Source organism: Pteropus medius, unplaced genomic scaffold (assembly GCF_902729225.1).
Source record: "Pteropus medius unplaced genomic scaffold, Ma_sr-lr_union100, whole genome shotgun sequence".
NCBI lineage: Eukaryota > Metazoa > Chordata > Mammalia > Chiroptera > Pteropodidae > Pteropus > Pteropus medius.
In genome coordinates this window covers 5,613,419-5,640,479 of record NW_024355206.1, presented here as the reverse complement: position 1 = coordinate 5,640,479, position 27,061 = coordinate 5,613,419, and the positions used below count along the sequence as shown (strand labels likewise).

The 27,061-nt window shown below is 59.0% G+C and overlaps 1 protein-coding gene across 2 annotated transcripts in view; it reads left to right on the top strand.

Annotated features, from left to right (window-relative positions):
- Positions 1 to 27,061, top strand: part of CEMIP (cell migration inducing hyaluronidase 1) — a 118,688-nt gene that overhangs the window by 34,045 nt on the left and 57,582 nt on the right. Inside the window, exon 1 of one of the 2 annotated variants that reach the window (XM_039858267.1) lies at positions 26,935 to 26,954. The exons of the other annotated variant lie outside the window; for it this stretch is intronic. The gene's annotated coding sequence lies outside the window, so the exon portion shown is untranslated. Of the gene's footprint in view, positions 1 to 26,934; positions 26,955 to 27,061 lie in introns of those variants that run through there. 2 annotated transcript variants of the gene reach the window in all.

The following is a 27,061-nucleotide window of genomic DNA, read 5'->3' as shown; positions in this document are numbered from 1 at the left end:
CCACTCAGGGGGAGTGCGTGGCAGAGGCAGGGTTCCCTCAGGTTGACCTAGCCCCTCCAGGGAGTGTGGGAAGGCTGGCAGAGCAGCACTTCTGCAGGGTTTTCCCCAGCCCGTGGTGCGTGGGTCCCTCAGACGTCTCCAGCTATTACCTCTTATTAGGAGCCCCTTGTGAAAGGTACGTTCTGAGCCAGCATAGCCGAAGGGAGGCATATGTGTGTCTGTGCGTGTCTGTCTGCGTGTGTCTGTGTCTGTGAGTCCGTCTGCCTCTGTGTGTGTGTGTGTGTGCGCATGTCCTTCCGCCAGGCATCCAGGCTCCCGAGGTGTTGGCCACTCCTGACCACTGTGAGGTTCTGAGGATGTGAGTAGCACCGCACAAGGAGACTCTGTGTCGCGGCGCTGCACGAGCCAGACTTCTGGTTTGGGCTGATGGCTCGTCACGTTTATACACGCCCACAAGCTTGCTTTGTTCGACATCCCTGTTTGCCGTTTACTCAGCATGTTGTAGTTTACTTTCTTTCACGTTCATCTGCTGGCAGCAAACCGCAGTCCCCCCTTCCTGCCGCTGTTACGCCGCCCGCGTCAGCGCCGCCGTGGCTGTGATCGTGGCCCGCGGCGGCCTGTGCGCACAGTCCTTCGTTGCTTGTGGTGTTGAACTGAGCCCACTAGGGAGTGAGAGCCAGGACTGGGACGTCCCTGACCTGTCCTTCTGGTTCTGGAACTGTGAATTCTCTGACCTCTCTGTTCTGCCCGTGGCTAAGGCCGGTCTCGGGGCCCTGAAGCCAACTAGGACCAACCACTGTCCCCTCCCTCCCTTCTAAGGGCAGTGTGAACAGGGCTGGGCCCTGCGGAGCCGCCTCTTGGATGGTGGGTGTCTGTTCATGGGGAGCAAAAGCACCGTGACGTTTCAGCTTCATCATCTAATCAGGATCCTGCGGGTTGCGTCATGTTGCTACATAGCAAGAGATGGATCCAGGCGACCTGGTCAAGCTGCGCTTCTGATGCCGCTTTGTGCGACCGGCGTCGTCTGTTATTTTTCCTGAGGCTCAGTTTCCTCACCTGTAGAATGGGGGCACCATATCTGCTGTGCGCACCGATTAAGTCATTCAACATTTATGAGTGTGTTAGGCATTTTGGTATACGCTAACTGTGCGCGAGGCCCGGGACCGGCCCCCCATGAAGTTCATGTCCAGGGGGAAGTAAATCAACACAGTGACAACACAGGGAGGTTACGTGCTGTTAGGTTTGAGTGTCAGTGCTCTAGAGGACAATGACCCCACGTTCCAGCCCAGAGGAAAGGGGGTTCTGAGCAACAGGTGGCCTTAGGGAGCTGGTGGGGAGTGCTTGGGGAGAACTCTCCCTGCGTGGTCCAGGTGCGGGGTGGAAGGGACCCTCTGCGGAGGTGTGAGGTGTAGGCAAGGCTGTGAATTACAGAGTGCAGCTCGGCACAAGCCCTGGGGAGAGGCCCGGCGGGAGCAGTGGGGGTGGGAGAGGACAGGGAGCCGACAAGGATGCGCCTCTGGAAGTTCCCAGGCTGGCCAACAAATGAAGCATGGCGGCTTCAGTGGACTATAGCATTTCCAAAACCACTGTTCCCCCTAGTCTCCTGGGGGGCTCAGGAGTGGGGTCAGGGCTAAGCGGGGAGCAGGGTGTATGGGGTATGGACTCAGGACTCTGAGGGGGCTGCTGTGGCATGGGCCAGTCATGCCACGTCCAGAATCAAGCAGCGAGCAGTGGGTAGAGAAAGACGACCTCTCTGACTTGCGGTCCCACGTGGACGTAATGAACAGAGGGACCTGTGAACACCACACGGACAGTTCCAAAACCCAGGTGGGAGCCTCCAAGGTCCCTGAGCAGAGACCTGCAGTGCTGGATGTCGCCATGCTGGGGAAGCATGGTGGTGAGGGTCAGGTGTCCCAGGCTGACCACAAAGTCAGCTCATTGTCCCTGCCCTCTAGGGGCCCCCGCTGTAGCTGCTGGCCACAGGGCTCCTTCAGGGTGGCAGTGCCACACTGCTCTCTCTGTGTGTACAAACAGAGCTCCAGGGCAGAGGAGAATTGAGAAAGAAAGTGCCAGTGACAGCTACACAGAGAGAACCTGCTGCACGGTTCCCAGGCTCCCACCTACTGTCATTCACATGGCGCCTGTGTTAGGCGTCACCTGCTCTGGCCAGAAAGGACAAGAATGTGTTGGCAGCAGGGGCTCTAGATGCCTGGCCTACACGTGCAGGTCCAGGCGGCCGGCCTGCTTTGGTTTTACAAAATCGGGTTCAAAAGCTTTGCCCTTCCCACGCTTAGCAACATTTCAACAGGTGCGACCTTACGTTATTACAGTCACGGCCATGAGTAATCCTCTGTTTCATCCGTGTTGCCTGTGAGTCGACGTATCAGACGCTGCTTCAGGTTTCTGAAGCCTCGTTTAAAATAAACCGTGTGTGGGGCGGGGTGGGGGGCTTCTTACAGTAATAGTGTTGTTATTTTTCAAAATACGGATCTATTTGTACTTGGAAAGATTATGTTTCTTGGACTAAAAAATATTTTCAGTTCTCACTGCAGAGAGAGAGAGAAAGCAACCAAATTTCTTAGCCTGGCGTTGAGAGCTCGGCAGCCCAGCTCTGCCCGCCCTCCCGCCCTTTCTCATCCCAAAGGTCTCTCTTCCTGTGGCGTGTGAAGCTCCTCTTAAGCTTTCCCAACTCACCCTGCCTTTGCTCCTGCTGCTCCCTCTGCCTGGAATGTCCTTTGTCACAGGAGACCGCTCGTACGTCACGGCCCAGACCAAGCGTTCCTTGACCGTCCCGTCCCCAAGCAGCGTGAGTTGCTTCGGGCCCTGTCGTCCAGCGTTCTCGGCGCACCACCTATCCTCATTCTCACTGCTCTGCTCGGGCTTGGTTATGTTCTGCTGTGCCTCCCGCAATACAATGCGGGACGGAAGCGCATGTTGTCATTCATTCATTCACCCCCTCACTCATTCACCAGCCACGTCCCGAGGTCTTTCTTGGTGCCAATCCCCTCGCTAGGCTCCTGGGTTATAGAGAAGACTAAACCATGCAGCCTCCCCTCCACGAGCTCAGCATCACACAGAGACAGCCCTCGTGCACGCGGTCCTCCTGCTGACAGCGGACATGGGACACGGGGCCTAGGGTTAGGGCTCGGTGGGCGGCGTCAGGGAAGGCTTCGTGGAAAAGTGGCACCCGTGCCGTCTTGAAGAACGGGCAGGAATGTCTAGTCACAGAATGGGCAGGACCCGCTGTCCACCAGTGCCTTGCCCACCACACACAGAAAGGTCAGGTACTCAATCAGCATTTGCCCAGCTGTGACATTTGTGACGTCTGGGCCTGGTGACAGGCAAGGGCCGCGCATGGCCGCCCTCGCCCTCCAGAGAGCAATCCATGCTTTTCTGGCCCATCAAAGAGCCCAGATTGTCTCAAACACGCGGAACCTACCAGCCTAGCTCTGGGCGGTCGGACCCTCCAGGGCGCCCACAAAGTCTGAAGGCAGATAATATTATTTGTTGTAGACTGGAGATGTCCGAGAAGACGTTGTGTGTGTTCCCCTGTGTTTCCAGGATTTGTAGACACCCTGGATTTCTTCGGGGCTCCCTCTCCGTCGGGGACCTTGGGGTGTGGCTATGCCCATCATGGTCTCCCTCCCCACAGTCTCGCCCTTTTGCCTCACCACTGGCCACAGCGAGTCTAGACAGATCAGAACCTGCCACCAACTGCAACCGTGTTTTCAAAAAAACATAATAAAATTTTGGTGAAAGTGGAAATACCTACACCTTTATTTTTAAGTGTCCTTTTAAAATGTTAAGTTTCCTTTGTTGGTTAGGAAACATCAAAATAGGTCATTGCTCGTAAAAAGAGGCCCATACTTGATATATTTAGAGAGGAGAGAGAAGTGATTTTTCGTATTAAGTTTTTCTCTATTTTCTTTTTAAACCAAAAAGAGCTTGGAAAATTTCTCCACCCTCTGCACCGCTGGTGTATTTTCCTGGCCCCGTGATGCTGGTACAGCCTTCTGTTTCCCAAACCGAAGAGTTAAATACGCCGAGCTTTGTTTGACCTTGAGTTCTGCTTCTCTCTTTATGAGAGGAAAAGCATCTTTTCCGGCCTGGTGTTTCGTAATGGGTAGCAGAGGGCAGTGTTCCGAAGAACCGAAAAACTTCTCTGTAGGAAATTAAGGCAGTAGTGAAAAAAAAATCGTTTTTGCCAACCTCTAGCTGTCTCTCTGAGTCGTCTCTGTTTTCTGTCCATTTGCACCGAAAGTGTGAGTGAGCAAGGCAGAAGTTTTAGCGAAGGTTTCGTGGGGAGCAGGGTGTGATGACACGTACTTCACAACAGGCAGCTTGGAGCTCGTCGACGGGCCTGTGCTCTGGGGCTCCAGCCTCCTCAGTGTCCGGCTGTGCCAGGTCCCGTTCCCTCTCCCTTTCGCTCCTGGACATTCTGCCAGCCACCCGCCGCCCACCTTCCCGTCACCTCCAAAGGCCTCGCTCCTCTATGTGGTCTGGTGTCAACTTCTGTGCCCAGGTCTTCGTTTTCCAACCAACAGGGTGATGAGCGCAGCACTGCCACCAGGACCGTGGCAGTGGGGAGCTGCACGTAAGGCGTCATGGAGGGCGCGGTGTTCAGACGGAGCAGAGCAGTCGCGGAAGCGTTTCCGAGCCCCTGGCTGCACCGAGCTCTGTTCCAGAAAGGTGGTTTCCAGTTTCTCTCAAAGGCCCGCTCCCACCCTCCAGGGCCGGCCCAGGAATCACCCTCCTCTTCCTTGGTGACAGGTCCAGCAGGCCCTTTCCGTCTGCCGTCCTCGGCCGAATGTGGTCCCTGGGATGTGTCTGGCCCTAGCCGTGTCTCGGGCCTGAGGAGCAGGTGGGGTCGCTCAACCCTCCAAGGGGTGCCAGGGCCTCCTAGGCCAGTGTGCCCAGCAGGCTCTGCTTCCTAGAAACGGCAGAATGTTAACCAGACGCTCGGAGATGCCGCAGGGTGTGGGGAGTGTTGCCATCCCGGGTCCCGTGCTCAATGGGAAGACAGTTGGGTGTGCGAGTGACACGGGCCGAGGGGGGAGGGCGGGGTGTGGCCACTGAGGGTTTGGTGGGAGTCAGGTAAGCGGGGGCGTCCGGGCCCCTGGGGCGGAGGCACGCAGAGTGACCAGAGCTGAAGCGACTCCGGCGCGCCTCTGCGTCGGCGGGTCCGGGTCCTCAGCCCTCCGCGCGGTCGCCGAGCCGAGGAGGCTCAGGCTGGCCCAGGGTCAGACAGCGGGACTCCGGGCAGCCACGGCGTGGCCACCGCCCTGTCTGCTTCCACGGAGCTGCTCCTGTGCCCAGTACACCGACGACATCGTCCTTCCCCGTGTGCCTCCCAGCAGGACGCGGAGCCACTCCGGGGCATCCAGACCGAGCGCTCCTGTATTTATTTTGGGACGTTATTACTGCTCATTTAATTCTATTCGAGATGCCAGCTGGCAGGAGCAGCGTTGTCCCAGCTGTGCTCCTGGTACGGACACGGGGGTTGCTCATGTAGCACACCCCTCCCCCGGAGGTGTCACCTGCTCCAGGAGCTCACCGTGCGGGCCGTGTTGCTCCCTCTCGCTCCGTCGTGTGCACGGCATCCCGCCCGCCGGCCTGTCTGTCTGCCCATCGGGGGACAGACGCGCGCTCAGTGGGCTCGCCGCCGTGCTCTCTGTCCCGCTCGCTCCCCTGGCTGTGCTGTGGCCTCTCCGGGTGTCTCCTCGGCTGTTCCTGCCCAGACTCTCAGCTTGCCCGAACCCAGCCTTTGGTCGAAGGTCAGGTGCATTGCCACCTCCCCTCCCGCCCAGGCGTGTTCGGTTGGAGTGACCTTCCCGGGCATGTCGTCTGCTCTCTCAGAAGCCCTCCTCTTCCGCTCATACCTGTGGCTCTCACCCCTATGACTTACTAGTCGGGAGGTCTTTGAGGGCAGAATGCCCACGTGACATCTGTCCTGTGCTCCCAGGACAGATGCCAGCACCCTGTTTTCCCTGGTGACCAGTATTCTTGCAGCTCTTTAAGATTCAGAGTAGCCGCTCGGGTGTGAGGCAGGGTGCCCATCGCCAGACCGTGCCGAGGTTCCGAGAGGCCGGGCAGCTTGCTTTCAGCGGTTTGCCCGGGAGGGAGCAGAGCGCGTATTTGGGCCTGGGCCTGCTGCTCCCGATCGTGGGCTCCTGCCTCTGCCCTGCCCCCCGGGCACCCACTGGGCTCTGCACGTGTTCAGTGTCATGGCGTCAGGGGCTCAGGTCAAGGGCGTCCAGCCCTCGGGAGCAGAGCCTGCCCCGAGCACCTTGGTTTGTAGCTGAGCCTCTGAAGGGGAGGAGATGGAGGCAGTGGGACTGGGCGGAGGCTGAGGCCTTCAGGGTCTCAGGAGAGGAAGAGAAGCAGCTGATGGGCAGTCGGGTAGGGAAAGCGGGCAGCCACCCTCACTGAGTGAGGGGTCCCCCAATGCCATCTCTCTTCCATCAGCAGGAAGGGCATTCCACAGCACAGGAGCCTCTGTTCAAAGGAGGCCTGGTCAGGAACCAAGGCAGCATGTGTGCGTGCGTGTGTGTGTGTATGTGTGTGCGTGCGTGTGTATGTGTAGCTCCCCTACAGGCCAGACTTCTGAATGGTTTAAGGAGACAAACAAGGACAGCTTGTCCCAAGCGGAGGCAGGAAGATGGGAGCATGTGAGGAGGTCAGTGCCAGGTTGGCGGATGCCTCCCTGTGCCCGTTTGCATCCTGCCCCCAAATTGCACTGCAGCGGGACAACACCCACAGGACCGGAGAGCAACCAGACCTCCTGGCATCCCTGGGCAGCAGAAGGGTGGTGTCCAGCAAGGAGGCAGGCACGGGCACCCCGTGTAGGAGGGGAGTGGCAGGGAGACATGCTGCATTTGTCTCAGGCTCCTGCGGTGGCCGGAGAGATCCGCGCTGGCTCCTGGGTGCAGGGGCTGCTCCAGATCACTGAGCTGGTCCGCCCGAAGGGGACACTAGATGATGCGTGGGAAGCTGTTCCTGAGGGCCCCCCGCAGGCAGGGAGCGCACGGGGGCAACAACCCGTTCCTCTCGTCTGCCGCTTCCCTGAGAACCACGTGTGGCAGAGGCACAGAGCTGACTGTATGGCAGCTGTCACCCAGGCGCTTGTCCTGTCAGGTTTTTTATTTGTCCAACATTTGTGCAGCCCCAGTTACGTCCCAGGCCTGGTGCTGGACACAGTGCCCGCGTTCCCTTTCTTAAGCCTCGCAACAGCCTGCTTGGGACGGACTATGACCCCCATTTACAGATGAGGGGAACCGTCACAAGGGGCGAAGTGACTGTCTCAGATCACAAAACTGGTACGCTGTGGAGTCAAGACTGGAAGCTGAGTCCTTCCGACTTTCCTCCTCTCAGGGGTCCCCAGGCTAGCAGGAAGAGGAACCCTTAAACACCCAGCTGTGGAGGATGCAAAGCGCAAGGGCGGTTCAGCACCCAGAGGGGCTTCAGAGGGGTCAGAGGTTCCCCCAGAAGGGGCCTGGAAGCGTGCGTGCATTGGAAGTGCACTGGAAGAGGGGGTGCCGGCAGAGCAGGGGTGGAGGCGGGCGGGGGGCGGGCGGTGACTCACAGGGGCTCTGAGCCCGGCAGCTGGAAGCAGCGTGGTCTCGCGGGCCAGCCCAGCCTGTCGGAGCCTCCCCCGGGCTCACCCCGCCAGGCCCGACCCTGCCAGCCTGTCGTCGGCGCTCTCCTCCTTGGCCTGCCTCTAGGGTGGTGGCAAGACAGCCATTTTCAAATATTTGTTTGGGTTTTCTGGAAGCTCCTTGAAGTTGGAATGAAATGTCTGCTGGGTGGTTCTGAAATGGTCACCCCCTCCCAGCAGGCCTGGCTCCTGTGCCGCCCCGAGGAAGTAAACAGGCCCACATGGGGGCCACACTGCCGGGACTGTTGGGGTGCCAGCCTGAGCTGTGGGAGGCGGCCGGGCCCTGCGTCCCTGAGTGTTTGCCCAGGTGCCCTGGACAGACCAGCCTGAGGTGTGGGGCCCACGGTGGCCCGAGAGGGAGCTCTGTGGGTCCAGGCCAGGAAGCCAGAGGTGTTTTCTGCTGCCTCAGAAATGCCAGCAGGCTTCCTGGAGTGGCCCGAGGCCAGTGGTCAAGAAGGGAGCAGGCTGGGAGGCGTCTGGCTGGCCACTGTGCCTCAACTTCATTGGCTGACAGAGCAGTTCTCTGTCCTCAGCAGCCACATTGCGGGCAGACCCAGTTCCTTGGAGCATTTGGGTGCCCCAGAATGTGGGGTCGTGGCCAGGGGTGCCCCCCCACCTTGTACTTCAAGAGAGGGGACTGTGTCACAGTGAAGGGGCAGCACGACTCAGCTCCGGCTGATTGTTGCCAGGTGAGAATTTGGCCCCAAGTTGCCAGATTTTTAGATTTTCCAGCAAAGCTGGAAACCTAGATATTTGTGTGAAATTTCTCAATTTTTGAAATTCTTAAAAATGCAATGCAGGCCGAACTGCACATCTGCAGGCCAGACGTGGTCCCTAGGCTGCCAGTTAGCGACTTCTGCTCATGGCCTTCAGAAACCAAGGGCCACCTAAGCAGAGGGTCCCCACACCCGTGATGGGTTGGAAGTGGGGTGGAGAGAGGCACAGGGAGCAGCCCCAAAGTGCACGGGCAGGAAGGGCGCGATCCCTCCTGCCGCCCAGGAGGGCAGGGACCGCCGCAGCTCTTTTCGGTGCTCGTCAGGCGCTATGCGGGGGCAGGAGCGGGGCAAGGAGCGGGGGGGCAGAAGTGGGGGCAGGAGGAGAGCCGGGATTCCGAATCGACCTCGCTGTCTCATGCTGCCAGCTGCACTTGGTCTGGCCTCGTTCTGCCGCTGCAGCTCCTGAGGTGGCCCTGTGAGGAGGCTCTGTCTCCTGCCTGCTTCCCGCTCCGACCACGGCTTCCCCACTCATCACCGGTGCTCGCAGCCACCGGGCTGGAGGCTGACGAACCAGAGCAGGGGGAGGAAGCACTGCTTTCGGGCCACGTGGGTCTGGCTTCATCTCCCAGCCCTTCCCCTAGGTAGCTCTATGACCTGAGGCCATTATCCAGTTTCTCTGCAACTGTCTTCCTTCGTCTGTAAGATGGACATGCCGATTCCTTCCTGGAGGGGGTTAAACGTGGAGATGGGTGGGCGTGCCGGCGTGGCGCCTGGCGTGTAGTAAGAGCCGAGCAATAGTCGTGCTCGATCTCCAGCTCTTCTCGACTTGAGTTTCTCACAGGAGATGCAGTGCCACGTTCTAAACAACCAACTTCTAAACACGGTCTTGGAACAGAAGCAAGTCGCATGCCATCTGTGCACGTTCCATAGATGCCTTTCCATTTCATCTCGTAGCTCAGTCTCGAACAAAACCATGCTGGGTTGAAAGGTGACAACTTGTGCGTAAAGCAGCCCTTCACTCCTCTTCTCCTGCGCGACCTCCTTCCCCACCCGCGCCTTTGCTCTGGTGTCCTGTGCTTGCAAACACTTACTGAACTTGAAGACCTGCCGCTTGCTCTCGAGGGGCTGACAGCCGGAGAGGGTGGCAGCTAGGCAGACGGATGGTGCAGCGAGGGTGTGGCAGGGGAAGCTGGGGGGCCCTGGGACGGAGAGGTGGTGCCTGCACTGAGGCTGGACAGAGGACGGGGCGTGGGGCGGGGCGGAGGAGGGACGGACTCCAGGGACCTGCGGGGTGGTGGGGGGGGTATGCAGTGGGATGCCAGCGATGTGGCAATGGGAAGAGCCAGCAGGAACCCCCGGTTTCTGCTTGGTGAGTGGTGGATGCCACCAACCGAGAGTGAGAACAGCAGACAAAAAAAGGTTTGCTAGTGAGAGGTGTCGGCTCAGACTTCAGGATGACCTTTGAGATGGTGGAGGGACACCGGGTAGCGCTGTCCCGTAAATGATAATCGTGAACCTACTACGTGCCAGACATACAGAAAGAGTATTGTGGGGACAGAGTATTGTGTCCGATTGAATCTTCACAGTAGGCCTGTGAGGGCAGGTGCCATAATTATTCTACTTTCCAGGTGAATATACCGAGGGCCCGAGGTATTAGGGAACTAACTGGTCCAAGGACACAGCTAGCGAGCAGTTAGTCTGGCTCGAGAGCCTGACTTTTTAACCATTTGTTCATTCACGCCTTCGCCTGTGTATTGAGCACGTACTGTGGGGCTGGCACAGTTGAGCTGCTCTGGTGGCCCATCAAAAACACCCGTGGCTGTGCAGACCCTGCTAGCTGCACGCACCGCCTCTGCCCGGAGATGGCTGAGCGTGCGGGCGATGGTGTGCGGGCGATGGCTTCGGACCAGAGGTGCAGGCGGGTGCTGCCAGCGCCCAGCTGGGACGGCGAGATCTCGTGGGAGCTCGTCCCCAGGAGCTCCCTCCCACCAGCTCCCCCTTCTCTCACCAAGGAGACAGTCTGGGGTCACGGAGACATGGCACCTGGGAAAGTGGGGCACCTTCCCTTATTTTGTAGGTGGGGAAACTGAGGCGGGGAGGAACCATAGCCCACAGCTTCCCTTTGACTTCAGTGACAGAGCCAGGTGATCACACAGCCCGGTGTTGGTCCCCCTTCTCCCAGCCCCAGATCATCCCAGACTTTCCATGGGGCCTCCCCTTGGTGGGGGGCAGCCTCGGGCACTGAGGCCTCTACCAGCGTGGCCTCAGGCGGCTCCACACCACCAGAGCCAGCTTCCCTGGCAGGCACACCCAGGCTCAGCAGCAGCTGGTAAGGGGGCGTGGATTTCCTGCCCGTGTGACCCCACCCGTGTTCTTCTGCCCGCTTCCTGGGGGTGGGCTGCAGCTGCCTGAGCCCCCCAGCCAGCCCATGCCCCTTCCCTAAGGGCTCAGTGTATCCTGGGGAAAGAGCTGGCCAAGCTCAGCCAGAAGCAAAGGCCATTAAAATAAGCCGAATGCCAGGGCCAAGGGGTGGGGTGGGGGGTGCAAGCAGCTGCCGGCCCTTCCAGATTTAGCTGGGCGGTGGCTGTGCCCGCTCCTTCCCCTCCGGACCTTTTGGGGGGCCACGCCTCCGCAGTGGAGGTGTGATCCGAACACCACCCCCAGGGTGACTCAGGGGGACAGGAATGTCAGCCCATTTCAGTGGATGCTCTTTTAAGCCAGTCGAACCTGACCAGCTGCTCCCCGGTGGCTTGGGGCCAAATGGGGCTGCCCCCACTTCCTGTGTCCCCACCTCCGCTTCAGGGCCTTCCATCCTCAGGGCTCTGCTGGGGACAGAGGGTAGCATGGCATGACCGAGACTACTCTAGAAGCCAGCGAGGGCAGGGTACAGAGCAGGAGCACAGCCGGGCTGGGCCGGCCCAGGTGGGGGTGCAGGCCCAACCCCTGGTCCGTTGCCCCAGGGAGCAGGGCCCAGAGTGCGAGACCGTGGCACACACCACACCGATTCTTGGTTACTCTTTAAGAGCCAGAAGAGCCTCCAAGCCAGCTAATCCAGAGGGTCCCCAAATGTGACTGATTCGTGAAAGGATCTTGAACTGATATATGGGTAGAGTTTTAAAACTTTGTAGTAATCAGTTACTTGACAATTAATTTTTGGAGGATGAAGCTAATATTTGATGAGGAATACATTTAAGAAATATATTGACCAAATATTGGACCACAGCTAGTGTCTAACTGTGACATTAAACAAAAGCCCTATCAGTGATTTATAAATGAGTGAACGTGGGACATGCTGATTGTTACCTCCCTCTCCGTTCTGGTTTCCTGGTCCTCCCCCACCGGCTCCGCCAGAGAAGACAAGAGTTTGAGTGTGACATTTTCACAAACTGACTTTGGTAGAGTGGGTCTAGGACAGCACTCGCTCCAGCCTTTAACTTTTGCACGGCGACTTTGGCCGTGGCCTGAGATGGGGAGGGCACGCCACGATGACATAGAAAGTCCTGCTGGTGAGCAGGATGGAGTCACCGGGCGGGACTGGATTAGACTCAGAAGGACCGGAGAAGGTGGAGCTCCTGGAGTCCCACGCAGGTGACCGACACCTGGGGAGCCCAGCAGGCTCTGCGAAGCCGGCGCCTCCTGCCTCCTCCATCCCAGCATGCACAGCACGTCCTGCCCACCCAGCTGCACCGGTCTGACCCTGTCCTCCGTGGGCACACCCTCGACTACGCCCATCCCACCCCGAAACCAACCCTGGAGGGTGAGGGCCGGGCACCTCTTCCCCCACCGCCATCAGCCTAAGTCCCCACACACACCGTGCGCTTCGGGCCAGACCAGGTAGACGCTCAGAACAGGGAGCGATTTCTGCCTCGCCCTTCCGCAGCGTCAGCCCCAGAGAGTTTCTGGTGCGGAGCTGGGTGCCTTCCCCGCGTCCCATACACTCGGGCACGTGGTCGGTGTGGGACCGGCATTCACTCACGTGCTCATCACTCAGTCACTCACCCGGTCGGGGGCGCTTCCCCTTCTCCCGCTGGGGAGGCTGCTGCGTCCTGCAGGTCTCAGCACCCTGCCTGGCTTAGCTCCGCCGCCCTCCCCGCCTTCACCGACTCGTCCGTTACACGCTCCCAGCATCCCGTGTTTTCACTTGATATCACTTTTTATTTCATTTATAACTGTGCATTTGGTTTGATGGCTGTTCGTGAATGTTGGCCACCGAGGTAGAGTATAAATTTCAGGAGGCTGGAGAATACGCCGTTTTGTTGAGCGCCGGCTCCCCAGTGCCGGGCTGATGAGTGAATGGTAGGCTTTGGGGCAAGACGCGTCACGGTTTGCATCCTGATTCAGCTGCATCCTTGGGGTGGGACCATGAGTGTCTCTGTGAGCATCGCCTCCCTCCCTACCTGTAAACGGAAGCAGAATTATTCACCAAGCCGTGCTGTCGTGAACATTAGGATAATGCCTGTAAACCACAGAGACGGAGCCCAGCTTCCTGGTAGTATTCTCACCCAGCCTGCGTGCCCTCCGCAGACACCTCTTGCGAGGACAGAGAGGACTTTATCCCCAGGGGCAGCCGCAGGGTTCTGCGCCTACACGTGGCAGGTTGGATGGGGATGATCTTCAGAACTTTAAGGCGATGACCCAGATAAAACAGAAGGTGGATCACTTACCAGAAAGTCTGGGAAGCAAGCGCAAGGGAGGCCCACGGGATCCTGCGTGGTCTGGGAGGGCCGAGGTGAACGCGCCTTACCTGGCCCCGCGAGCCTTTACCTCTGTGGTTCGGTAAAGGGGCCCACGAGGTGCGGTCCCTGGATGGCCACCCCCCGGCTCTTCCCGCCCTGCTCCGACACCTCAGGCTGGCCTCGCACTACCTGTTCGACACGGTGTAGCACGTCGACAGCCCTGTGGTACAGCCCCACGGGCTCGGGAGCAGTCGGTGGCGGGCAGAGCCCCCGGTGCCAAGGCCTGCGCCCACGGGGTCTTTTCTCCTCGGCCTGGACTTGGGCAGCAACAGGTATTTCTATGGAGGATGAAGTTAACCCACATCTTGGGGGTTATTCCAACGAGCATCAGCAGAAAAGGAAGGACACGGCCCCTTGATGTCCCTAGGGAGGGAGAACCCTCAGCCCGACCAGCCTGGAGCCTGCGGGAGCAGAGGCCTTGTCGGCAGCTGTTGGTGGCGGGGGGAAGTGGGCCACCTGACTGAGCAGGTGGTGGGCCTGGCCGGCAGCCAGGTGCTGGCGCTAGACTGCTGGGCCCACATGCACCGGGCGGGGACTTCAAATGCTCTGACAGCTTGGCTGGCCCAAAGGCCACAGCCTGCCCACGGCGGGGAGGGGGCGCCGGGTGGAAGGGTTGCAGGAAACCAGTCCCCAGAGGCAGGTTTCCCCAGGGTCTGAAAGCAGGGCCAGCCCTGTGGTACAGGGTATGACCCCTTCGGGGGGAGGCACGTGCACTTTGCAGGGCCACCCCCGCCGAATCTGTTTTGTGCTCAGCCTCCTCCCAGCTGCTGTGTCCCCCGATGCATTCACAGCCTTCCCCATGGTTTCAGGGACCTTGTTAAACTGTCTGCAGCCCACACCGCTCTGCTGACCTCCACATCCACCCACACAGCGGCCCGCTGCCCATGACACCTGGCTGCCCACGGCGTCTCCAGTTTGGCAGGCGCTTGCAGCCAGCGGGGACAGCCCACCATGCTGTTGGCCGGGGCTCACCCTGCGCCCCAGCCACCAACCCCTGAGTCATCCTGGCTCTTCCCGCTCACTCACCCCTTCACACGCAGGACGGGTCATCTGCTCTGCCAGGGACCCAGGAGGCCGTGGGCCAGGCCCGGCCGGTGTGCGCACGTGCTGGGTGACTGCGGGGACACAGGTCCCGAAGGTGGGGACAGAGCAGCCACGTCGTCAGGCACCCTGCTGACCACTGCGGGGCGGGGGTGGGGGAGCCCCTCTCCCAGCAGCTGGCCCGCAGCCGTTCAGTGGACCGCAGTGCAGGGCTCCGCCCGGTTCTCCTGCAGGTCTGTCTCCCTTCCTCGGTGTCAGAGCCCCGTGACACAAACCCGACTCGGAGTCGCTTCAGCCACACGCAGAAGGTGAAGGCTCAGAGAACCGTGGGCGGGATTGAAGATCAAGATGTAAAAAGAGCAGGAGGGTGGCGACATCTCAGGGATGACTGAGAGCAGGGCTCACGTGCCACCAAGACTTTGACTGACCCCTCGAGCTCCTCTTCCCTCACTGCCTCTGAGCCTCAGCGCGACTGGTGGGGAGCAGCTTCCCCCACAGCAATAACACTGTCCTTAAACTTGCTCTCCATCCCCAAGCCCCAAATCCCGGGAAGTGACTTGTCGGTCAGGCTGCAGTCAGGTGCTCACCCGTGGACCCGTCTGCTGGGGCAGCATGAGGCTGACTCCTGTGGGAGAGGCCGGGCTGGCTCTGGAGGGGAGCAGGTGGACAGGCACCTGTGGGGCCCACTGTCCCTCCACACAGGCCCAGGGAGGCACAGGGAGGATGAAGGACACGGAGACGGGCTGGTTATTGGTTGATTTAATCTTCCTCCTGGTGAAGTTGTTTTTAGAGTTAAGCCAAGGCATTTGTTCATTGATCGGTTGGTGCGGTGAGTGTGTAATTAAACCAACAAGCATGTCCTGAATCCTGGACCAGGGATATAAGGGTGAAAACGGTGCCTTCTAGTTGCCCCCATTCCAGCACGAGAGGCTCATGTGACAAAAATTTAACAACAACAACAGATGCTAGATAGAGATAGGAAATAGGAAGGAAATGATTGATTCCTCTTGGGAATCCAATAAAGGCTCCGGGGAGAGGTGAATTTTAAGGCGCCCATGGTGGGGTAGGGTTTCCCCGGGCAGCGGTGCCGGACAAGGGTCTTCTAGGCAGAAGGAGCCGTGCGAGAGACGCACAGGCCACGAGAGTGCGTCGGGCGTTGAGGAGGGGTCTTCCGCTGGTCTAGGGTGGCCAGAGTGTAGGTGAGGAGGTGGGGTGGGGGACGGAGTGGCAAGAGGTGAGGCCGAGCAGGGCCACTTCATGAGGGACCTCATGTGACATCAAGGGGTTCAGAAGGGTGTAGTTCCAAGACCTGCCTTAGAGAGACTCCTCTGGTGGCAGGCAGTGCAGCAGCAAGTGACAAGACAGCAGGCCGCCAGGAGGCCACCGTGCGTGCCAGCGAGTAGACGGAGACTGGAGAGCTGATGGGAGGGAGCAGGTCACTGGCGGACGCTAAGTGTGTGCAGGCTGAGTTCACGAGCAAGAGAGGGAGGAGGCGAAGTTTTGGGGGCAGGAAGGATCCGTGTCCGAGAGTCCACGTGACCTCCAAAGGGACTGCCCTTCTTAGGAGCAGAGCGAACGCAGCCCCGGGGGGCCGTCCGTGGTCTGGATCTCGTCTGGCGGGGCGACGTGGACAAAGCACTTTGGGCACGGTGCAGGCGCAGCCGGAGAGTGAGTGAGGGGCCCCGTGCCCGGCACCCAGAGGGCGCTCAGCGTGTGTCGTTTGAGTCGGAAGCTTTTGGGAATCAATAGCTATGTCTAATCTGCGCTTTTGGAGGTTGGAGAGGCGCAGACCGTAACTAACGGCGATGGGGTCGGTTTGGGGTGGAGGACGCCGTCCGTCTTTGGGGCACAGGAAGCGTTCTGACCCCGTTTGCAGACGCTTCCTCTGGCAGTCTCTTCCGTGACACCGAAACGTGGTCCTAAGATAACTTCACTACCCTTCAGAGGTGGGCTCTGCCCCTCTGCTTTCATGTCACAGCGTCGTCCGAGGGACGTCCTCACCCTCTTCCTTCACCCTCTGCGCCAGGGCCCTGGCGAGCAGCCAGACGAGGTGGCGCTTGTCTCACACTCAGTCCTGACAGAGGAGGAGTACAAAGCGTGTGCAGTGCCGAGTGTCTGGGAGCCGTTTGTTTGATTTTCGGCTCGTCTTTGTTTCAACATGAATTGAGTTGTAAACACACAAGAGTAGGTCCCAAACAGGTGCCCAAATAGCTGAGCGAGAAAATGTCCCCAATGGCCCACAGTCACATGTGCCACCCACATGAGTCCTGCGTGAGTCTTGCTCAGCTCACCCCTACCAGGCCTGGGACATGGAACGAATTGGGGGCATCGTGCCCTCTGTCCTAAGAAAGTCCTGGCCACCAGAGGTGAGACTTTAGCCACCCAGGATTGCTGCCAAGAATAGGGTAGAAATCCACTCAGAAAAATGTGTTGTGTCTGAAAGTTGCAGTGGCCATTTAAGACCCTGGGAAAGAATGGCCAGATCACTGCTTTGTGGGTTGCAAACAAAGACTTCTGGTTGCAAGTAATAGAAACCAATTTGAGCTAAATTCAGCAAAGTAAAAAGAAAGCATAGGGTTGCATTTATTACAAGGACGCTGGGAGTGTCTCCTAGAGTCAAAGGCACGTGTAAAGCCAGGCCACAAGGAGGGACTGGAGCCGAGAGAAAAATAATCAGCTTAGTCTCAGTCAGCCTCACCTGCTGGACCAGCCAGCTTGGTGAAGGAGTCAGGGGTCCCAAGGAACAGCGTGGCTCGAGAAGGCCCACCCTGCGCCAGGGCAGATCACAGAGGGTCCAGAGCACAGAGTCCAGACAGATGTGGGAAACCTCAGAATCTGGGATCTCCGAAGCCCTGAGAAGTTAATTGACCCAATTCAAATGGCGTGGAGCTCACAGTGAGAGGTAGGGCCTCTCAGGAAAGACACTGCCACATGACATGCGGCTTATAAACACCAGTCCAAGTGCTCAGTACAGACGTCGCTTTCCTCACCTTTGTGCTCCCACTGCCGCCCCCCAGACTCAAGGACGGCCAGCCGTGTACACATAACGTGCTGGGTAAATGTGTGGGTCGAATCATATGAATCTTCCATTTTTGTAGATCAAGATGGTTTTGAATATTAACGATTTTATGTGGTTTAAACGAAAACGCACATATGTTGAATTGAATCGGGACTGGCTTTGAGTCGTCATTATGGGACCTTTGGCAAGTCATGGGACGCAGTGGTTCTGAAAGCCCCTTCTTGCTTCAAGGTGTTGGAAATACCATCCCCATGTAGGAAACTGGGAGCCAACTGGCAGTCAGAGGCAGGAAAAAGCTGGGGTCAGAGAGTTCTGGGTTCAGATCACAACCAGACACCGTCCTGCGGGCTTCTCAGTGAGCCAGTGGGGTCTGCCTAGAACTGACAGTGCCACCCCCTCTCTTAGCTGGCTCCCTCCCACTTTATGGTGAAAAGCGAGGAACAGCTTTTTCCAGCGGGGGCCTCTGGAAGGTCTCAGACAGCACAGCCAGCTTGGGCTGAGCCTGGGCCGGCATCCCGGGCCACAGCACAGCTCAGCAGAGGAGGCCAGAGCCCGAGGCGGGAGCTCTGTGCACTGCCTGGTGCCTCCTCCCGGCAGTGACCCACGCGTGGGCTGCAGCCCCGGAGGTCAGGCCAAGGGCCCAGAGACACTCCCCTGGGATTCCATGTGCAGCAGGTTCTGTGGGGCAGGAGTCTGCCCAGGGCTGACCTGCATGCCCGTGTCCTGACTTCTCAGAGCAAGACTCCCCCAAAACATGCCTTGAGCATAGCTGTTTTCCGTAAACATGAGTCAGTCCCTGACCTGCCCTTTCAGTGAGCACAGCTAGGAGCGGAAAGTCGCTTCTGTGAGGCACCCACTACTTACCCAGTGCTTCCGAGGCACCTGGTCTACGTTCTGGCTCTGAATTCTCTCCAAACCTCCATCAGGTGGTCGGCGCTAACAGCTTTATGTGCTGGAGAGGAATCTTAGCCTAAAATGTTGCAGGAGGTGGTTGAAAAAGTTGAATGAAAAGGGGAAAAACAGGAAGAGAGAAAATACGTCCACAAGATAATATCATTAAATATCACGAAGTCGCTCCTACGTTCAAAAGAACCTGCGGAAATTTCTCAGGATGGCAGAACCACTTAGTGGCACCTGCGGGGTTCAAAGTCACCTCCTTTAAAGTCGAAGGCCCTCTTCAGCACAAGTAGAACACTTACAATTTTAGCAAAACGTTACTGGTAGCGTCTAGGTGGTGGACGTGTTGGCATTCACTGTGAAGTTCTTTCAATTGGCGGTGCGTTGGAAAATGTTCATTGTGAAATACTGGAGTTGGGGGTGGCAACTGTGTGGAGCCCCGGGGTCCCCTAGTGGTGACGCCGGGGTCCCAGAGCTTAGGGCTGGCGGGCATCGTCTTACTCATCTCTGTGACAGCACCTCTGCGGGACCGCTCCAGGTCAGCACCGACAGACGCGTTCTTCCGGCCTCCCTGCACAGGGAAGACGCCGAGCCCAGGGAGCCTTGCCCCAGGCCTGCCAGGACTTGACCCCAGGACGCCCCGCTTCTAGCTGCGCCCCCCCCCATGCGTTTATCAGAGCCCGTTTTCTGCCGAAGGTCACAGGCTTTTGTTCCAAGGCTGCAGATCACACCTGGGTGCAGGAGTACAGGTAACTGATCGCAGGCCCAGGAACAGGGGCACCCAGGGCAGTAAAACAGGCCTCGGTGGGCCCCGCCTGGCGTCGCTTCCTGTAGGTGTATTTGAAGTAGTGGGAAGCCAGAGTGGTTTCTACAAATAAATAACCCAGGGAAAGACAGGCCCCTCAGATCAAAGGATGACTCGGCCCAAACTTGAACCCCAGTCAAGTGTGCTCTTTCGACTCCAATCTGCCGGGCAGAGGGCGGAGTGGAGAAAGCCTGTCTGCTGTGCAAACACCCCCGTCTCTGCCCTTCCTCGGTTTGTGTGAGCCTGAGAACCGGGGCCAGGAGGGAGGCTGCGCTCTCTGAACTGCTGCCAGGCCCGGCTCATGACATTCCAGCCCGGCTTCCAGACGCGGCAGGTGCCAGCAGATTGTCCTCTGTCGGTCCGAACCCATGGGGCTCCCCCTTGGGCCGCACGCCTCTCCCAGGGCTCTCATGCAAGCCCCCTGACCCCACCCCGGCTTTCTAGGGAACTTTCCCGGCCTACCCGCTTTGCCCTGAATTTGGCGGCCCTCCCGGTGAGCATCGGTGCCACTGGGGAAGAGGGACACAGGAAGAGGTGCACAGAGCCAGCAGGGCCAACCCCTCCAGCCGCAGAGGAGGGCGAGGTCAGAGGGGGCCTCCAGCAGAGGCCGGTCTCCAGGGAGCGCAGTTCTCAGGTCCGGCGTGCACGCGGATCACGGGATTGCCAGGCGGCGGCCTCGGCCGAGACCCCTCACTTCCAGCAGGCTTCCAGGAGGCGCTGCTTCTCCTGGTCCCTACCACACTCTGAGGAGCAGGACCAGTGGCCACGGGCCCTCCCCTCATGAAGCTATGGACAGTAAGCAAGCTCACTAGTCAATACATGACGCTAAACGTGGGCAAATGAAGAAAGGCCCCGGGTCACCGTGGAGGGTCTTGAGAGGACCTTCCGCAGTTGGCCTCTGAGAACCGGGCTTTTACTGATAGCTGAGGATGAGCGGAGTCGGGGAGGCACCCCAGGTGGTAGGGACAGTACGTGGAAAGGTCCTAGGGCCGGAATGAGCTTGGCACCTTCCAGGAAATGACAGAGATGCCAGCATGGCAGGGGGAGTGAGATGGGGTGGACAGCGGCCAGACCATGCAGGGCCGGATGGAGGGGTTCTGACCTCACTGTAGGTGCAGTGGGGGCCATGGAGGGTCAAACGCAGAAGTGGACCGTGATCCATGCTGGCTGGTCCATGGAACGTGGGGGAGGGAAGGGGCAGGGAGTAGGCCGGGAGATGGTCCTTGCAAAATCCTGCAGGAAATGACTGACCATGGTGGTGGCATGACTTTCGTTCTTCCCCAGTAAAGTCCTATGAGGCCTTCGTGGTTAAAACGGATGTTTTGAGAGCAGAAAGACTCACAAGGAGCTCGCCTTCCTCTTGCCTTTCCATTTCGGCTCCTTGTTAGTCAGGACCGTTTCCATAGCAAATGTCAGCACAGCTCAGATCAGCTTAAACGAAAAAGGACCTTTATTGGCCCATGTAACTGAAAAGTGCAGAGATAGGACCAGCTTCAGGCAGAGCTGGATCTGGGCACCCAATTACTGTCTCTCTGTCTCGGGGCTCTGCAGGCCTCTGGGCACGCGTCATTCTCAAGCAGGCTCTCTCAAGAGAGAGGGAAGTGGCCCCAGTAACTGCAGGCTGGCCAGCCTCGGGAGGATGAGGACCAGCTTTCCCAGCAGTTACACTCCTGTCCCCGGTATTGTCTTGGGTCGTGTGACCATCCCTGAACCCATCACAGCAGCCAGGGAGTGGAATGTAGTCATTTGCCAGGCTGGGTCACATGCCCACATGACACATGACTGAGAGTGAGGGAGAGCTGCTTGCCAAAGGAGCGGTGAGGTGCCTGGATGTTCCCATGGCACCCCCGCCCTGTCCCCTCAGGTCTCTGCTGAAATGTCGCCCTCTCAGTGAGCACTCCCTGGACCCCTCTATAAAAGAGCTGCTCTTCCCGCTTATCTGCTCCTCCTTCCTGACCCCACCAGGAGGCATCCGTGGGTTCCTAGTCTTTCTCCACTCCCTGCCAACCCCAGGAGACTGTAGGTCCCAGCCTGACCCAGGGCAAGGCCTTCCTGAGATGCTGCTGTGGCCCAGGGCCGGAGCCATCCTGCGCGGGGGCTCGACAAATGTGTGCTGAATGAATGTCACTCCACAGAGGCCTCCAGGCTGTCCTCCCATCCCCCGCCCATCCCTCCCCTGAGCTGCCAACACTGACTCATTGCCCTGCCTCCTCCAGTCTGCCAGTGGCCCCCAAGCTTCCAGGATAAAGTCCACGCTCCTTGACGGAGCACCGAAGGGGCTTCAGGACCTGAGCCCCGTGCTCCACGTGCCTCTGCCACCCCTCACACTCGGGGTACCCTGCTCCCCTTAGCACTGACTTGATGCTCCTTGAAATAGAGCAGTTTGTGGGATGGAGCCCCACCCTTAGCTGCTGGGAACCCCCTCAGGGTGGGGGAGGGGCTGCGACCATCAGAATCCCCAGAGGAGTGAAGCAGGGCGTGCTCTGGCAGGAGGTGGCAAGGACATCTTTCCGCAGCCTCAGAAGCGAGTGGTGCACACAGGGCAACTCCAGGCCAGGACAAACGCCAAGCCAACTGCTGATGCTAGGATTTTCAGTTAAAAACATGGCTGATGAAGTGTTTATTGCCATAGTCACTTACCTGGCCAGCAGCAGCCGGCTGGGAAAGGTCTGCAGCCCGGAGTGTGACCTGGGCGGGTCCAGGCTCTGGCTCAGAGTCCCAGGACGGTGCCCTTCGAGGCCACTGACCTCTGAAGTGGGGCTGTTCTTGGCATTTCCGGACTCCCAGCTGCTGTCCCTGGGGGCACAGGGCCCTGACAGCCGGGCCTAGGGGCGTTTGCGAGGGATAAAAGCCCCAGAGCTCGGCAGCCTCCCGGGCCCTGCCCCGACCCAGGCTCTACCTGTCCCTGGGAGAGGAGACCCAGCTGCAGAGCCACTGTGCCTTCTGCAGGTGGTACCTGGTAAAGCCAGGGCGGGACCCAGGTCAGCTTGTCCTTGAGGCCAGGTATGCTGTCCCCAGCGACCCTGCACTGCCTGGACCCGTGTGCCCTGAAAGAGCCTCTCTCTTGGCCTATCTAATGTCACAGAGTCCGGCTGACTGGCTGTGGGAGTGACCGAGCACAGACCTCCTCTCTCTGCAGAAGAGACGGCCGCTTCCGCGGTGGGACAGCAGGCAGCCCCCGGTGGGGCCCTCCCAGGCCCTGTGCGAAGCGGGCAGCAGCGGGCTCTCATCCTGGGGGCCGAGGAGCTGGGGCTCTGCCAGCACAGGTGGAGTCCAGGTCAGCCCTGAGCGGCGGTGGGGACTGTGGCTGCGGCATCCCAGGGCACTGGCAGCGTGAGCAGTGACAGGAGTGACCTACGGACAGGTGAAGGTGCCCGTGGGGAGTCTCAGACATCCCTGGAGGGAATGAGGAGCCGTGCAAGGGGCCGGGATGCCCAGGGGTCTGAGCTCAGCTGTGTCTAACACCTGTACACCAAGGCTGGGGGCCCTGGGACACTGGGTCACCTGGTCGAGAGTCAGGGCCCTGGTCTCCAGAGAGCGAGCCGGGCTGGCGGGGAGGCCGGCCCTCCTTGCTGCAGCCTCCAGTCATCGGCTGTGGGCTCAGCGAGCGTGGAGGAGGCTCCCGTATCAGCAGCGTGACTTCCTTACCCATCCGTGATCCTGGAGCAGAGAGCGAATGTTAATAAGGAAGGTTCTCTTCTTTTCTCGGTCGAGGGTAAGGCATAAAGGCTTTTTTAAAGGGTTATAATTTCAAGACTTACAGCTTATTTAAACATCTCTAGTTTCTGCTTCAAGACTTCCACTTTCAGAGAGCACTGGAGAAAGAGTCGAGAATTACAAGTGGGTAAATAGCCACGTCGTTACGTCACGCACTGATCGTTTGCAGGCACATTCACTCAGCGTTCAGCGTGGCCTGGCAGCCACGGTGCCAGGCTGGTGAGCTATGGTCTGTGGGGACAGAAAAATGGTTTACAAGGTCCCTGCCTGCAAGGAGCCTGCAGCCTGACGTGGACAACACTTAGGACCTCCAAAGGCAGGATGAGATCAGTTTAAGGAGGGCCGTGGATGCAGAGGAAGAAGCAATTGATACAGGCTTGAGGGGCAGGGAGAACCCCTCAGCGGAGGCAGAAATGGGATCTTAGAACAGACTGCAGATTTCCAGAGGCCGCGCGTGGCAGCTGGGAGGATGGTGGTGGAGAGAAGGAGCATTTAAGTCCGAGAGGCAGCGGACCGTGCGTGTCCACTGGGGCCAGCAGGAAGTTAGTGTGCAGCTGGGGCCGAGGACAGATCGGCTCCCTGCGCACTGGGTTCCCCGACCAGTGCCCTCAGAACAGCCCCGGCCGGCAGATGTGTGTCCTCGTCCGTGGAGTCCCCCAGAAGCGGTGGCTCCATGCTGGGTGTGTAAATGCTGCTGTCGGGTCTTTTCATCTCCCTCTGCACCTCCCCTGGGAGCCGTGTTCTGCTGGGAAGGGAGAGACAAGCCAAGCCCTTGAACCGGAAGGACCCCCCCACCCCGTCCCATCTGGGCCTCCGAGGTGGCCAGAGTCCCCCACCCTCGTGCGTTCTTTCCAAGGAGAAGGCCGACTCTTGCAGGGCCTGGACCCTGGGCTGCCGCGTCTGCCACATTCCACGTGACCCAGCAGAACCTGTGTCCAGAGCCCAGTGTGGGCCTTCCTTACATCATGTTTGTGTGTGTGTTCACTCCACAAACACATTGCCCCAGGGAGTGAGTTTCCTGCGTAAAGCCCATGATGTCAAGCTTTTGAGGAAGCGCCTCTTGTTTAGCGGGCACCTCTTCACCGATGACGCAGCTCTGCCGGTTTATCAGGTGAAAGAGGCTAAAAACCCCACTGAGTCTGTCGGGCTGATGGGCAGCTGCATCAGGCAGTAGATGGGAGCCAGACACGGGAAATGGCGATGAACTAACCTTGATGGGGCACCCCGGCGCTCGGGCCCGTCACTGTGCCACGCATGCTTCGTGCTTCGCCTCATCCCACCCAGCAGCCCTGTGAGGCAGCTACAGTTATTCTTTTGACACGGCCTGAATGCTCCGTGCTTAGCCGGCGCAGTCCGGTGTTCGTGAGGTTGGCACCGCCGTGAGGGTTGACACGTGTCTCTTTTGAACTGAAGGAACGCTCTGAACTAGTGCTCACACCTGGGCACGCAGCGCCGTCACCTGGAGGGTCTATTACCACACGGGCCGCTGGGCTCAGCCCTGGAGGCCCTGACCCAGCAGGCCAGGGAGCACACCAGGAGAGCCAGGCCGGGAGCTGAACTGGGGTGGCCTTTGAACCACCGCTGAGGACCGAGGCTCTAAACCAGAGCTGTCCGACAGACGCTTCTGCAGCCCTGGGGATGTTCCGGATCTGAGCTGCCCAGCGCGGTGGCCACGAGCTACAAGTGGCTGTCGAGCACCGGAAATGTGTCCAGTGTGATCGCAGAACTGAAATCTTAATTTCGTCTAGTTTTAATTAAATTCAGATTTACCCAACACGCCATCTGGGACCAGCAGCTACCGTATGGACAGCACAGCTCTAAACGGAAGAGTCAGGTGTTTCATTGTGGCCCAATGATTTACACCAGCCTTGAACTCAAAGGAGTAAGAGTCGAGCCTTCGTTAGGAAACCTCTGGTCTGCTGGGAGGGTCGTGCGCGTCGTTTGTGTCTGTGCCTGTTGCGTAGGGCAATGGACGCGGGTCATGAGGAGGGCAAGGACGTTGCCTTCCTTCCCCGCCAGTGCCCGCACAGTGCCACGCACGGGGTACCAGGGTCGTGTGTGCTGACTGAACGGGCGGGAAGAGGGGCTTCGGAGCTGCCGTGGCTGAGTCTTTGAAGCAAGCAGCCCAGTAGCTGGTCCGGTGATTGATGGGGATTTGGACTTGATGGCACAGCAGAACCCAATGCGATCGGCTCTAATATGTGTGGGATGGGGGCGTCTGTGCTGGTGAACTCCTATCCCCTGGAACTGCAGCCTCTCTCCTTTTAGGCTCCCCTGCAGGCGGCTGCCCAGTGGGACTTTCCCCATCAGAGGAGGCATTTCATTTGGGGAAGATAATTTAAGACTCTAGATGCACGAAGGGTACCGGAAGCATGTTTACTATCCGAACTGACTTAAAGCGATGCCTCAGTCAAAACGGGGGCTGGAACAGATGGGCCCAGTCTTCCCCTCTCTCCCCTTTCCTCCCGAGCAAGCAGGGTGGCGGGGAAGATGATGCCTGCCCCATGATTTGGAGTCGGACAGCAACTCTCTTATCAGATACTGGTTCAGACTTCCATCTACTGCTCTTAAAAAATGTGAGATGCTCTCTCCTGCTCTGTGGGCCTCAGCTGGCCCACCTGTGAAAGGGGGACCCTTGCTGCCAGGCCATGGCCCAGCGCCCAGCAGCAGCAGCAGCAGCAGCCTCCCTTGGAGCCTGTTAGAAATGTGGAATCAGATCCCAGCCAGAGCTGCCGGATCAGAATCCGCAAACCCAGTTCTCAGGTTCCACGTCCCAGCGTCCTTCGGCCGCGGTATAGCACATCCTTGATCCCAGTGGCTCCCGCGGCTCGAGCACTGAGCACAGGTCAGGCCAGCGCTCTCAGCATCCCATTCGATGCTCACAAGACCGTGGCGTTTAGGGTTCACTGTTCCGGTTCCACTCGTAAGAGAGCAAGGCCCAGGCCCAGGCGGCTTTCCTGACGTCAGCCGCATGTCTGGGGCTGAAGACGCTGGGCCTGGGCTCTTGGTCACCGCATTGTTCCCCCGTTGCCGAGCCGGGCCTCGTCTAGGTTTGCGTGAAGTGAGAATTGCCTCAGTGCAGGTTTGACAGGGAGCATCATGGCTGTCCCCGTGCCGTCCGCCCCCAAAGCGAGCTTCGGGATCACCCCGCAGGCCCCCTCACCCCCTGCCTCAGGATTTACGTCGCTCCCCTGCCTTCTCCCTCGGGCTCCCATACTCGCTGAAGAAAGTCCTGGTTTTGCAGCCTCTAGGGCAACAGGACATCGCGTCCCCTGGGGCTGGGGCAGGCGTGTACTTGCGGGTCCTGCTGCTCAGGGAGTCTGAGCGAGACACAGAGCAAGCTGAGGGTCACAGGGGTTGAGGGGATTGAGAAGTATAAATTACCAGTTATGAAAAACAGTCACGGGGATGTCAAGTACAGCGCAGGGAGTACGGTCGGCCATATTGTCATAGCCGTGGGTGGTGGTCGGCGGCTCCCGGAGTTATGGGGAGGTCATTCTGTAAGGTGTATAGATGTCTAATCACCGTGCTGTACGTCTGAAACAAACGAATGTAATGTTGTGTGCCAACTAGAACTGAAAATAAGTTTGAACGATATTCTAAAAAAAGATCACAAAACAGAAGAATTCTCAGGCCCCTCTGGAGGCTGGACTAACACTCTGCTCCTCTCGCTCTGCAGGTGACAAGCCCTGGACCGGGCTACCTGAAGAAAGAGCGAAACCCGGGCACCTGGTGTGTGACGGCAGCCGAGAGAGGCAGACACACGAGGGCAGGCAGCGTCCCTTGTTCCCGCTTTGTGCCTGCCACCCTGTCCCTGTGAGGCCTGGCAGACACAGGACCGAGCAGCAGCTGGCGCCGAGCTTCTGGAAGTTGTCTGCTTGTGGAGACTCACTCAGGAGACCGAGGTGCTGCCTTCCGCAGAGTGTCCATGTTCTTCCACACGGGCTCCGCGGACGGGGTCGCTGCTCCCTCTCGGGAACAGGCCGTCAGGGCCCGTCAGGACCAGCCAGGCGGTGGTCGGCCAGCCTCCGGCCAGCAGCTCCCCATGGAGGCTTCCAGCTTCGTTAGCTGACAGCACTCATCCCGGGCGCACCCAACAGCTGGAAACTGTTTCACGACGGCACCTTGCCAGCCCCAGAAGCCGAACCCCAACTCCATCGCCAGAGAGCTTTCAGGGGCCAGCGGAGAACGTTGTGCTCCCGGGCGAGGAACTCACAAGTGAAATCTGAGAACCTGGGAGTCGCTTCAACATACGCCCACTGCCTCTGCCTCCGGCAATGAGGGCTCTGCCGCAGCGGTCAGGCAGGGCTGGCCTGGCCGAGACACAGCCGGGGGACACAGCCGGGGGCCCTTTAACATCGGCAAGAAGGTTCGAGCTTGTCCCTCCAGGCGCAACGTCTTTACATCCACCCCGGAAGTGGTTTTTGGTCTTTGAAATGCGCTATGAAATAATCAGGTGTCAGAGCTCCAGAGCCC